The sequence below is a fragment of the Myxocyprinus asiaticus genome, chromosome 22, assembly GCF_019703515.2.
Source record: "Myxocyprinus asiaticus isolate MX2 ecotype Aquarium Trade chromosome 22, UBuf_Myxa_2, whole genome shotgun sequence".
In the NCBI taxonomy this organism is placed as follows: Eukaryota; Metazoa; Chordata; class Actinopteri; order Cypriniformes; family Catostomidae; genus Myxocyprinus; species Myxocyprinus asiaticus.
The window spans coordinates 11,368,607-11,382,870 of NC_059365.1; the positions used below are offsets into that span (position 1 = coordinate 11,368,607).

The window sequence follows — 14,264 nt, forward strand, 5'->3', positions numbered from 1 at the left end:
GTGAGAGCAGGGGAACTGCGGAATCGGGGCCGGGCAGTAAAAGGTGCATCCCACGACTTCGTCAGCTCCTCATGCACTTCCGGGAAGAATGCCACTGGAGCAGGGCGTGGATGCTTTGAGCGGCGCCACGAGCCCAGAAACCAATCATCAAACCGCGAGGGTTCAGGGGAGAGCAGAGGGTTCCACTCTAACCCAATGCTCGCGGCCGCCCGGGAAAGCATGTCCGTCATTTCGGCATCGGCCTGTGACTGGGCAATCGTCCCCAAAGGGGGAAGCCCAGCTGAGGGCTCTGCGTCCGACTGGACAAGCCCGCTCTCCAATGCTGCACTCGAGAGCTCATCATCTTCGCGGGCTCCGAACAAGAAGCCAGGCTCACCATGAGACGAGCCGGCAAACTCATCCGGAAGCCCGATTGGGGCAGACGAGCGTGCTGGGGAATGGGAGGTCCGCGGGGGGATACCCGGCGGAGACGATCCCATTGGGGTCCCCAAATCGCCCCCAGTGCTCAACTACGTTGACCGCAACGTTGCCATGGTCATGTTCTCGCAGAGAAAACATGAAACATTCACAAACGCTGCCTCCGTGTTAGTCGTGCCCAGACACGAAAGACAGCGATCATGACCATCCGAAGTTGAGAGATAACGACCGCAACCAGGAATAACACACAATCGGAAAGGCATCTTTAAAAAGATGCGTCTTCAAAAAGACGTTCCGTGTGTGCGCTCTTTTAGAGAAATATATACTCTTTTAGAGGGAAAAAGCTCTTTCAGAAAATATACTCTCTAGTTTTTCTACCGAAGCGCCCAGGGGCGTTCTCTGCAGTGCACCAGTGCAGAGGAGGGAGAAACCGCTGAAATGCACCGTCAGATCCAGCAGAGGTGAATGAACAGTAGTATTCAGCTCAATGAGCATGACCGTTTGGCTCCGAAGAGAAGATCTGAATGAGTGGTTGCATACCAGCTCCTTTTATACCCATATGTCCGGGGGAGTGGCATGCAAATACCACTCGCCAATTTTCATTGGCCTTTTATCAAAGACCAGAGGTGTCTCGGGCTCCCAAGAGTGACCCCTAGTGTCACTACATCGACACAACGTTTATTGAGTGACAGATAGGGAACTGTGTTTATATTCAGTATGTGTGTGTGTGTGTGTGTGTGTGTGTGTGTGTATGTATATATATATATATATATATATATATATATATATATATATATATATTAGATATAGGTATAGATATACGATGAACCAAATCATTATGACCACCTGTCTAATATGCTGATGGTCCTCCGCGTGCCGCCATAACAGCGCCGACCTAACAAGGCACCTGAAGGTGTCCTGTGGTATCTGTCACCAAGACATTAGCAGCAGATCCTGTAAGTTTTGAGGTGGAGCCACCGTGGATTGGACTTGTTGGTCCAGCACATCCCACAGATGCTCAATCAGATTGAGATCTGGGGAATTTGGAGGCCAGGGCAACACCTTGAACTCTTTCTCATGTTCCTCAAACCATTCCCGAACAATGTGTGCAGTGTGGCAGGGCGCATTGTCCTGCCGAAAGAGGCCACTGCCATCAGGGAATACCATTGCCATTATTCATGAAGGGGTGTACCTTGTCTGCAACGATGTTTAGGTAGGTGGCACGTGTCAAATTGATGTTCACATTAATGGCCAGACCCAGGGTTTCCCCACAGAACATTGCCCAGAGCATCACACTCCCTTCACCAGCTTGTTGTCTTCCCACAGTGCATCCTTGTGCCATCACTTCCCCAGGTAAATGGCGTACACGTACATGGCCCTCCATGTGATGTATAAGAAAACGGGACTCATCAGACCAGGCAACCTTCTTCCACTGCTCCAAGGTCCAGTTCTAATGCTCGCATGCCCAATGTATAGGTGCTTTCGACGGTGGACAGGGGTCATCATGGGCACTCTGACCAGTCTGCGACTACGCAGCCCCATACGCAACATTGTGTGATGCACTGTGTGTTATGACACATTCCTCCCATAACCATCAATAAAATTTCCTGTAGACCTTCTTTCGGTTCGGACCAGACGGGACAGCCTTCATTGCCCTTGTGCACCGATGAGCCTTGGGTGCCCAACACCCTGTCGCCGGTTTGTGGTTTGTCCCTCCTTGGATCACTGTCGGTAGGTACTCACCACTGCTGACCGAGGGGCACCTCACAAGCCTTGCTTGATCTGACCCAGTCATCTGGCCATAACAATTCGGCCCTTGTCAAAGTCACTCAGGTCTTTTCTCCTGCATTCAACACGTTGACTACTAGAACTGATTGTTCGCTTACCATCTAATCTACCCAGACCTTGACATGTGGCCTTGTTAGGAGATGATCAGCATTATTTGCTTTACCTGTGAGTGGTCATATGATTTGGCTCATCAGTGTATATGTATATTGTTGGAATTACCTGCAAATTTGTAAGCAGATGCTAGAGTAGCCACAACACACACATCGTCCAGTCATAATGACCTGCTCAGGAGAGCAAATTTTCTCAGAGAGGCCTAGATATCCTGTCACACCGTACTCTGCAAATTAAAGACAAAACCATTATCTATTAACAGCAACCACACTTAAAAGCAGTTTTGGGCCTAGTTTGAACAGTCTGTAAAGCTTCAAAACTAAACAATTCCTTGATCTTAAAGCTTGATCTTGATCTTAAAACACATTTGGTTAAGGGCCTTTCATGAACTTTTCAAGCTCTCCAACTAACAATTCAGACACCCAAAATCTAATTTTGTAATGCATCAGTTAATGGCACTTCCAATAAACACATAAGGCTAATTTAAACTTAATGGGTGAACAGGCTTTATTTAGTTTGCCTAAAAAAATGTGTCAGAATGCACAGACGTTTTTGTTCTGTAAAGATGTTAGTTTAGTGATACTTCCCCTGTTTGTGTACATCCTGTAATTCTTGATTTAAGAGAACTCAGCTAGTCGATGATTGGTTAAAATTAATCGTGGCTGTGGTTTTGATGTGACATTCTTTATTCATTTGTTTTGCTCAAACAAATTTTTGTTTGTTCAAGAGAAAAAATCCAATTTCCAATTTTCCGGGTTAAATACACTTTGTGCGGCACCTCTGTTTCTAAAAACCGGACTGGTATGATTTCGGTCAGACTAACGCATTTACATTTTAAAAAGACTAATTATTTCTTTATACTGACTGAAATCAGACATTTAAAGTGCATGTAAAAATACACTCATCATTTACTCACCCTCATGCTATCCCAGATGTGTATGACTTTCTTTCTTCTGCTGAACACAAACGAAGATTTCTAGAAGAATATTTCAGCTCTGTAGGTCCATACAATGCAAGTGAATGGTGATCAGGCCTTTGAAGCTCCAAAATGGAGATAAAGTCAGCATAACAGTAATCCATAAGACTCCATTGGTTTAATCAATGTCTTTTGAAGTGATCCAGTTGGTTTAGGGTGAGAACAGAACAAAATATAACTCCTTTTTCACTGTACATCTTGGCAGCAGTCTCTTTGGCTATTGTGATTTCAAGCTCAGTTACATTACCTATAATGTCATGTAGCACTCTGCACATGCGTCAAGCACTAGGAAGTGTAATTGAGCTTGAAATCATGATCATGCCTAGATACTGCAATGGCAAGATGTACAGTGAAAAAGGAGTTATATTTGGGTCTGTTCTCACCCAAAACCAACTGGATCACTTCAGAAGACATTGATTTAGCACGTGTGGAGATATCCATGCACAACTCACCATGTGCCTCACCAAGAACCACATTATAGCTACCATGACTCTACTCACCCTAGCAACTGGGCCAATTGGTTGCTTATGTAGCCTGACTGGAGTCACTCAGCACGCCCTGGATTCGAACTTGCAACTCCAGGGGTGGTAGTCAGCAGCTTTACTTGCTGAGCTACCCAGGCCCCGAAACAGTGTGTATTTTAACATTTATGGACTGGCCCCATAACTAGTCATATAATGTGCATAGTTATTATAGCAAAATAAATGAACCGATGAACATGACATGTCCTCATCCCCAAAAACCATAAACAAAACAAGGTAAGTGAAAATATGGCACAAACTACAATAAATATACAGCTGGTTCGCAGGTAAACCACACTTCTGCTCTTGTTTATGCATTTATAAAATTGTTAATTTACTGTTCAGCATATGTCATGTAAACATTTTAGCATTTTGTTTGTCCTGTGCATTTTATGACAATATTAATACATTTCAGGATTTTATATATTGTTTACGTTTGTATGATTATGAAATTTGGTGCTAGATTAGGTCACTACTTGATGTCCAAAGTAAAATATGGGTCCTTGTGCCCAGTGTCTTTCAATCTGTGTTGTGAAATGGCTTTATGTGTCTCCCATTCATCTCCTCTTCTCTCTTTCATCTGCTGAGGTGCTAGGATGTTATACGTATATATACTGCAGTGTGGGCTAGATGTGTAGAACTGGCAGTATGGGATGACAGTTCTAAAAATACTTAAAAGCAGCTGATGGATTACAGTACATGACTTCAGTTACTGGCCTTTGTGGGCCAAAGGGGCCACCAGCATGAGAATGCTGTGAAATGTTTTAGAAATGTTTAAGGTACACACACACACACACACACACACACACACACACACACACACACACACGTACATACATACATACGTACATATATATTTGACAAAAAAATTTTTGGACACTTTCTGCTTGTCAAAGGTAGGAACATGCCCATAGTTAATGTGATGAACTACACCTGTGGTTACACCTGTGTGAACTTGAGTGGTACTACGACATCCACTAAAAATGGCCTTGGGAGCAGTTGGTTAAAATTCATTTCAAAAATGCCATTTCAGAAAAGTGAAATTAGTTCTGACTTAAGGGTCTAGGATTATATTTGATTGCATATGCCATCTTGTTTTCTAACGCAATAAAATTGATTAGTTTTTCAGTGTTGCTTAAGTGTCCAAATATTTTTTGGAGCCACTGTTACAGTATGTAAATCAATTTTTCTGTCTTTTCAACAAAATTAGGTTATTTATATATTTATTAGAATAAAATCTTTTTTCCCAATTGCATATTCTGATGACTGCATATTTAAAGGTCTCAGTTGTTTATCTTTATGTCTTTATGTGTGTTGTACATGTTTATATCATTAACATTGATTAGATTACATAATAGAAATGCAGCACTGTTCTCATCCTATACTATTTCTTCACCTCTGTTAATTTAACTAGAATCTGGCAGCCAACCATTTTTATTTGGTTTACTCTGCCCAGCTACAGTATAAGACAGTTCACTGCCCCTCACACCTCAGTCCATGCATGACTAACTGACTGATGCATTTAAAAAAGAAGACGGAGATTTGAGATAAGATGACAGAAGTCATTGTGAACCATTTTGCAGAAGGTAGGAGAAAGCTCCAAACTTTTAAAGCTTGAGGCAGATAACTGCTGTAGTGCAAACTTGTGTATCTTGTGGATGAGGATTTTTTTGTTTGTTTGTTAAGGCTTTACACTGCAGAAGTTGGAGATTAGAGTTGTTATCGTAGTTTTCGCAATTTCCTCTCCCACTGGAATAAATAATGTTTTATGTGTAACACTGTCCTATATCTATAGTTTTCTAAGAGTGAAAATGCCTAGTCTAAGGCACAACAAAGAAAAAAGTGAAAAGAATTTTGCAAACAAATTTTTTTTATTTATTTTTTATTGCACTTTGATGTTAAAATATGGTGTATTATTTAGCATTTCCTGCAAAAACAGGATATATTGATATATAATTTATGTATATTTACGGTATTGTAAAAAGTCTGTGTATCATGATTGGTATGGTTTGCAAATTTCCTCATTGTTCTGGAGAATAACTGGTTGAGTTCAGTGATTTGCTGTACAAGTCTCTACTACTCAGTTTTAATGGTTGACTGCAAAGCTTATGAATTTAACTTTATCTATCTATCTATCTATATATATATATATATATATATATATATATATATATATATATTTTTTTTTTTTTTTTTTTTTTTTTTTCAAGACTGAAATAAAAACTTACTTTCCACTTATTCACCTATTTCTGGATTTGATTAATCTTAATTGTCATTTGGCTCTGATGATAATTACGGATGGGACCATAACTTAATTTCAAGCTAAATAAAAATCTTAAAATTAAAAAAATAATAGTAATAATTTTTTTTTTTTTTTTTTTTTTTTTTTTTTTTGTGCTTGTGCTTGTGCTCTCTATTTGATTTATTGATTTATTTATTTATGTTAGACATCAGGATATTCTAAAGAGCCATTGTTAAGCCATTTGCAAGCATTTTCTTAATATTTAACCAAGGTGTTTGTATAAGTGTGACCTAAGCATGGATGACATCCAAAACATAATTCTCCTTCATGTCTGATGAGGAGGAGTGTCCCACTGTAGCCAATTTATATGTTCCCTATTTGTTCCTCTCCAGAAGCAAAACACAAGAACTTACCTAAAACGACATTCACTTTTTTCTGCAATAGCTATCTATAGTTATCAGTCCTCGAGCTGTCTTTTTCCCATAGCATCTGAGATTAGTATTTTTACCCACACAAACCTGGAGAGACAGGCATGCTTTTAGATTATAACTAAATGTCTTAAAATGTGGTTTATACGTTAGAGACATGATGGAATGCTGTACCAACAGTAGAAGGCACTGCTGACATTCACTAAATACACAAAACAATTGGGCGACTTTGTCCACAGAAGCAGAAATACAAGCCTGTAATTACATACTGTATGAGTTGTGTTTTTTGTAAATACATAGAATTGGCCGGGCCTGGTTGTCACACAGGGAAGTTGTTACAAGGGCTGCCATATATCTTAGTAACAATAAGTCAAGAGTATGTGTTTTTTGAGAAGTATTTTATTATGTTGATTTCAAACACCTAGTTCATCGCCCTTTTTAGAATATTTTTTTGACAGTTATATCCTTCAAACAGCTTCAGCTGTTGGGTAAACAATGAACACAATAAAACCACACTGGGTATACATTCAGACAAAGGTCAACTATATAATGAAGGAACATTTTAACTGAAAGGTTGAACTATGTTCTTAGTATTTTTTTAATAAATATCAGGTCAGTGCACGTTATCACGTTTTTGCTGTGGCACCTTGTCATGTGTTTTAAATTGTATAAATGTATGCAACTTTCAATTACAATATTTGTTGGCCAAATCAAAGGTTTCATATTTTTGTATGTTAGCTTTTAAAATTGTACCGTTTTATTAATTGCTTTGTTTCATAATGTTTATAGTTTTCTGCAAAGTCTATAATAGGGGGTTTAATTGCAAGTTCCAAGACAACTTAGTGACAACATGCCAAAGTAAAAAGTGTGACAACTAGCCTTGGTCTTCCCTATAATCAAAATATTGTAAGTGCTACAGCATATTGCTGAGTGATGTAGGTTATGGGCTGAAAATGTGCATTTGAACATACTCAGTGTTGAGCCTACATTCTTGCAACCCTGTTATTTTAATCATGGGACTTAGTAAATCTTTACATCTATTTTGAAATGTTGTGAGGAATTGTGTGAGGCTCAGTTGTCTTTCGTGAAAATGAATCCTGTCCACAATGATTTTTCTGCCTGTGCTTTTTGTTGCCCCCTGGCAGCAGCCAGAGGGATAACTCAATGTGATGGTTCAGGAGGAGTGCTCGCTGCATACCAAAGGCTTGTCCCATAATTAATATGCCCACCAAGAACTTTTACTACCACAAGGCGTGTATTTTATTTTATTTTTATTTTTTTATTTTTTTTCTGGCATAGTTTTAGCAGCATTCTGTCTGCTTAGGACTCACTCGAAAAAATGAGTTATTTTGTGAGAACACCACTTTGATGTAAGTTTAGATGAGAAGTAAAGGTTTACAAGGCATCTAAATTCTACAGAAATAATTAGCAGGTATGCCTTGAATGATTACATTATTCTAAAGGAATTCCATGACACCCAGGGGAGGAGAGAACATTTGATTTTGCCTAAGCAATTATTTATTTATTTGGTTAGGAAAAGGTAGAATAATTTACAATAGGCACTGCAGCATTGAGCAAATTGGTGATATGTTTGTGAAATTAAGATCTTAATTCAGTATGCTCTTATTCAGTATGCTAGTGAACTTTCTGTCCTTGACTCAAAATATAATATGAAAAATCTTATGACAACAGGCCAGTCAAAACAAAAGTCCCCTTTGGTAGTCTGTTATCATCGTTTTTGTCAGACTATGTTGCTCAATTGTACTGATTCATACTGACTCAAGTGTTTTTAATCCGCTCACAAAAGAGATCATTCACTGATGTGTTTGGTAACCATTCATTCAGCAAATTACAGCTTTACACCAGTAGTTATACAGTTGTGTGTAATGTATAGAGTGAGTCATGAATTATTGATTTAACTGAGTTGTTAAAAAAACAACCTTTCACATTCGCAACCAAAATAATGATTGAATGATTTGTTCACTTAAAGATTTGTTTAAAACACTAACTCATTTACAATAAATGAAGCACTGTTAGTGTTTTATATACTGCAGCAAAAAAGTGTGAAAGAGCACATGTTAGACAAATGGAGGTGGGTGCAGGTCTTAAAAGGTTGAAACCCCCTGCTCTAAACCTTTACAAAATTGTAAATCTGCAATTCTCTCTCTGCACTTTTTAAGTTGATGTTCTTGTTATTCAAGAGGTGCTTTGTGTAAATTTACCAAATTGAGCAGATTAGAGTTATTACTGATTTGATGCCGGGTTAATTTCTCAATGGACTGGTTGCATGAGCTCAACTGCAAATTTTAATTATCACTCCACTTTGCCACCACTTATTTTGCATTAATTCACATTCATATCAGCTCAGAAATGTACCTCTTCTCAGTGGAAAGAAATAGGTACAATGCATTTGGTTATTAGTCAAAAGTTTTAAATATCCTTCAGTCGATTTGTAAATTTCCTCATTTGTCTGGACCTGTCTGGTTTATTGTGTTGTATGATAAACACTGCAAATGTGATGTCTCCTTGTGGACAAAGATACATTTCATAAGACTAATTCATTATACTCTTTAAACTCTTGCCTTTTTCTATGGTTTTATAATATGAACATCAATCTTGCATTTATCAATGTAGTGAAGTATTTTCTGTTTGCGGTAATGGAATAAATGAGAAATAATATCTCTTTGGGTCTCTTTAGTAATAGGCACAGGGACCTAGAGGCAGAGCTACCCGCCCCTCTTTCATGTAGAGTGAAGTTTGTATTCAGGCTCAAGTGCTTGATGTGGTGTGGAGGTTAAGAAGGTAGAGTTGTGAAACAAACAGTTGACTTTCATTTGAATCCATAATGAGTTGATCTGGGCAGGAAATACTTCAGAGGAACAAGATGACAATGGACAGCAAAGTAGTGCATCATTTTGTGCCATTCGGTAAGTTCAGCTGTGTTTAGGGATTCTGTCAACTCTGGAGCCTTAAAGATTTGTTTAAATGCTTGGAATACAGTATGTGTGCTCATGTCATATTCTCTCGTATCTTACTGGGGATGGAAAACCTTTAGCTTATAATCATCTCAATCATTCATTTATGTCTTTTCTCTTGTTTTGCAATCAAACCATAATGCAAGAGAGATCCTCTAAGAGCCTGGGACATACTGTAAATACAAATCATGCTGGTTCCTTTGGTGCAAGCATAACTGTACCTGTTGATTTATGGGGCAATTTAAAATGGCTTTGCCAATATGTGCATAGTAAAACGTACAGTTGCAAATATACATTCTACCAGTCAAAAGACTGGACACGCTTGACTGCATTTATGTTTCTCTTCAAAACTTTTTACAGGTTTTTGCTCAAATGCTTGAAATTAGTTTGGTTGACAAATATAAATTGTGCCTACATATACATTTTTTTGGAAAACTATCAGTGTCAATAGGTCTTAGATTACTAAACCAACTAATCAGGGACGAGTGCTAATATACTGTGACTTGCAAAAGGTACAGACCTTTTCATGGAACTATTATTCCTGTCAACACAAGACAGTAACAGCAAGTCAGCCACAGGAAGTCGGTGAGTATACTAACAGGAAGTCTGAGGCAACCAGAGGAGAAAAGGTCACAACAAGCTGTCCAATAGGACAGAGTGGTTGTAGCATTTCCAGGAATAAAGCCGCTAAACCTGGTAACTTTCACACAATACATGCAAGGATACCAGAAATGGACGTGACGTAACAACCAAATATCCAAAGTACTGTTATATGGTGCAAATTCCACCGACAGGAATAACATTAGTAGCATACCATAAGTTAATTTGCCTAGAACATTAGTCCCACAGCTTAAACTCTATGGCTAAAATGACACGTTGCTGAATGTAAGAACTACTATAAGTGCTTTAACATAAATATGAACTTAGCATTTCTGCTTTAAATCCTTTGGAATGCCTTGCCCACATGGACCTGAATCCAGAACATGTCTTTAAGGATTCTATACTGTTTCTCATAGATGGTCTTGTCACATTCTGTGTGTATACTCAACCATTCCATGACCAGGGTTGGGAGGGTTACTTTTGAAATGTATTCCACTACAGATTACAGAATACATGCTGTAAAATGTAATTTGCAACGTATTTCTTTAGATTACTCAAGGTCAGTAACGTATTCTAAATACTTTGGATTACTTCTTCAGCACTGGTAGATTTTTTCACTTGTTTTGACTATAAAAATTCTGCCAGTACAGAAAGACAAAATACACATGTTAAAAATACATTCTCTGAAAAACCTAAATATCTTATGCAGTGTTGTTTCTAAAACAAGATAAATCAAATTGATCTTGTTTTAAGGATTTTTAGATATTTTTACGGAAAACAATACAAAAATGATCAAGAATAAGATTTTTTCCCTTATATCAAAGGTCTTACTAGAAAAAAAGAAATTATGATCCAACATGAATTTTCTTGATAAAAAAATATGATCGTGCCTGGTAACACGTATAAAATGGCTAGAAATAGCATTTTAGCTTAGCGTAAAGCTGACAATTTACACAAGGTTTATTTCTATTTCTTCTGCTCCAAACTTACTTCAAACTTACTTCTCTGTCTGCTCGTATGAATGTAACACATCATAAGAAACTGTTTCACCGCTGTTCAATTGGATCACATCATTTATATGTATAAATGTTTTCCATCTGAAAAGACTAAATATTAAATGAAACAAATGACAATAAAATGCAAAGTAACCTCTGCAGTAATCAAAATACTTTTTGAATGTAACTGTATTCTAATTACCAATGATTTAAAGAGCACCTGTTATGGTTTTTAAACGTGCCTAATTTTGTTTTAAAGGTCTCATACAATAGATTTGCATGCATCCAAGGTCAAAAAAACACTTTAATTTGCTCATAATTTAAATTGCAGCATTACCTTTTATTTTTCCAGTGTCAAAAACGACTCGTTCAATGATCCGTTCAAAATGATTAATTCTAAACTCCTCCTTTCAGAGAGCCTACTCTGCTCTGATTGGTCAGATGTCCCAGTCTGTTATGATTGGTCTACCACTTAGTGTAGTGTTTGAGGGCGGGTCAAAGCTGTTCGCGAGCAGCCAATGAAGACCAGAGGCGGGTTTTTTTGTTACCAAATTACGTAGGTTAGTACAGGAAGTAAGTCTGGAATTACAAACGACTCGTTTCAGGTGTTCAGAATCGGTTCTTTCTTTTGGGAGTCAATAACTCCATTTGTTTTGCACTTTGAGTTTTGAAACTTGGCATATTTTTTTGGTGGCTCAGCGGTTAAGGCTCTGGGTTACTGATCAGAAGGTCGGGGGTTCAAGCCCCAGCACTGCCAAGATGCCACTGTTGGGCCCTTGACCCTATCTGCTCCAGGGGTGCCGTATCATGGCTGACCCTGCACTCTGACCCCAGCTTAGCTGGGATATGTGAAGAAAAAAAAAAAAGAATTTCACTGTGTATTTGCAAATGTATAATGTATAATGTGTGATAAATAAATAAAATAAAAATAAATAAATAATTAATTACATGAAAGGTAATATTTGAAAAAACATAATAGGTGCTCTTTAAATTGTAACTGTAGTGGAATACAGTATTTTAAATACGTATTCCCGTTACATGTATTCCGTTACTCTCCAACCCTGTCCATGACTCCGCTTGTCATGGGCTGATGAGGCTCAGAGGTGAGATGGGACTGTAAAATCTGCCCTCTAATCTCAGGTGTCACATGACCAGTTTGTAGCACAGATCCATCCACCAGGGAGGGATTTTCTCAAACAATTCATTGTCACACTCAAAGTATCCATCTCAAAAGAAAAGCCCCTGATTCCCACAAGTCTGCAGTTGACCTGATTATTTATTTATTATTTAGCCAGCATTCCAGTAGCACCAATTGGTATTTTGTCACAAAGATATATACGAATCAGTTTGTCCATGCCAAAAGGTTGCAAAGACAGCGATCTGCCCTGAGGCTGGTGCTACATTGTTAAGGGGTGCCTCTGGTGTGAGGACAGTTATAGCAAAGCGAGTTGTCTGCTAAACTATAGATGGGGGGAGGATGATGGTGGAGCTGGGGGACATTGGAGATAGCAAAACAATGTGCAAAGAATATCCTACAGCTACGATAAGATTTTTTTTCTCGCAGAAAATTACCTTTTTATCCCATCCACCCTGAAGAAAATATGTGGCCTTAAGCCTTCCATGCATGACGCTATCAGGGCTGGTGTAAATTGGATGAATTTCAAAGATGAGAAATTTCCATTAAATCCCAGTCGCATTGATGGCATGGAATAAAGTATGTGCAGCTAAGGTTATGGGAAAAGTCAGGATCCTGAATTTATAATGGTGAGTCAAGATTCACAGGATCATATCTGCTCTTCACTTCATTGCCACTCTGGAGTGCCATAACAAGGCTCATTTACAACTTCTCCTTTGGTCTTTTTTTACTTCTTTGGGAGTAGTTGCAGAAAATACACAAATATTTACCATGTTATTTTGGACATGTACCATAGTAGTAACATGGTGTTCTTTGAAGTACCTTGAAGTGCCATGTAAATACCATGGTACAATCTGATAATAATTGAGAAATATGGTATATGACAAAGTATTGTGGGATTACCTTCTAATTGCATCAATTTCTGGTGAAAAACTAAATTACCAATGGTCTTGCAGAGAAAAATCCACCAGTCACATCTATAATGCAATGACACAATGTTCTCTAAACATTAAAAATAATCTTTCTCCAAACATGATGTTGTTGTCCTACTTCCTTCTTCTGACCACAGCCATTAATTTCACTCATACCTTAATAGGAGCCATTTGTAGAAGGATGTTGTGTTTAATTGATCAATTGAGGCCTATTTTTTTGCCCACAGAATCTTCATCATTTGGGCGGACAATGCAAAAGCATATTCCTAAAATAAAAAAATTGACGTCATAGTATACTCAAACATTTTCTTCCATGGAACTCAAAAGGAGTTGGAGGTGGACGATTTCAAAGTGTCAAGCTCCAAAGAAGACAACCCCCCCCCCACAAATGTAGTGTATACAACTACATTCCAAGTCTTCAATAGCCATACAGTAGCTTTGTGTGGGGAACAGACTGAAATTAGTTGTTATTCACTGAAAATCTGTTCCTACATGGATCTAATAAAGCTATTCTAGATACATTTTAAAATGTAATTGTAACAGTATAAGGACAGGTAAGGAGAAGGCGGGAACCGGCTGAACGGTCAACATAAACTTTAATGATGTAAATGAACTTAAAAAAAAAAAAAACATAAACACACAGAAACACATGCAACATGGCCACGTGCGTCTCTCTCTCTCTCTCTAGAACCGGTGCCTCCGGCAGCCCCTTATCTCGCTCTCCCATTGATCAGCTGATTCAGCGTCAGCCGTGCTCCATCATGCTCCGGCCATGCCCTCCTCCTCGTCACACTCCTCCCCCGCTCAATTCAGGCCAGGGTGCCACCGGTCTGACTAACCCCCCCCCATCTCTGGGGGGAGATGCTGCTCTTCCGGCCGTTCTGTCAGCCGGTGGTCCACCCCGCCTCCTGTGAACCTGGGGGAGAGGCGAGGGGAGGCGTGGGGAGAGGGAAAGGGCGAACAGAGACACACAGAGAGAGAGAGCGAGAGAGAGAGAAGAACTTGCTCGCTGGCTCCTGGGCGTGCTGTCGCCCTGTCCTCAACGCTCCTCCGCCCTCTGGTGGATGCCAGCTCGCTCCTCCCCTGGCGGATGGCAGCGAATCCTCCGGCCCCTGGTGGATGGAACTTCTCCTCCCCTTCTTTG

General features: G+C 39.0%; 1 pseudogene; it reads left to right on the forward strand.

Moving 5' to 3' along the window:
• Positions 1–9,274: 9,274 nt before the first annotated feature.
• LOC127413174 (solute carrier family 4 member 11-like) overlaps positions 9,275–14,264 on the forward strand; it is a 30,034-nt pseudogene continuing 25,044 nt past the window's right edge.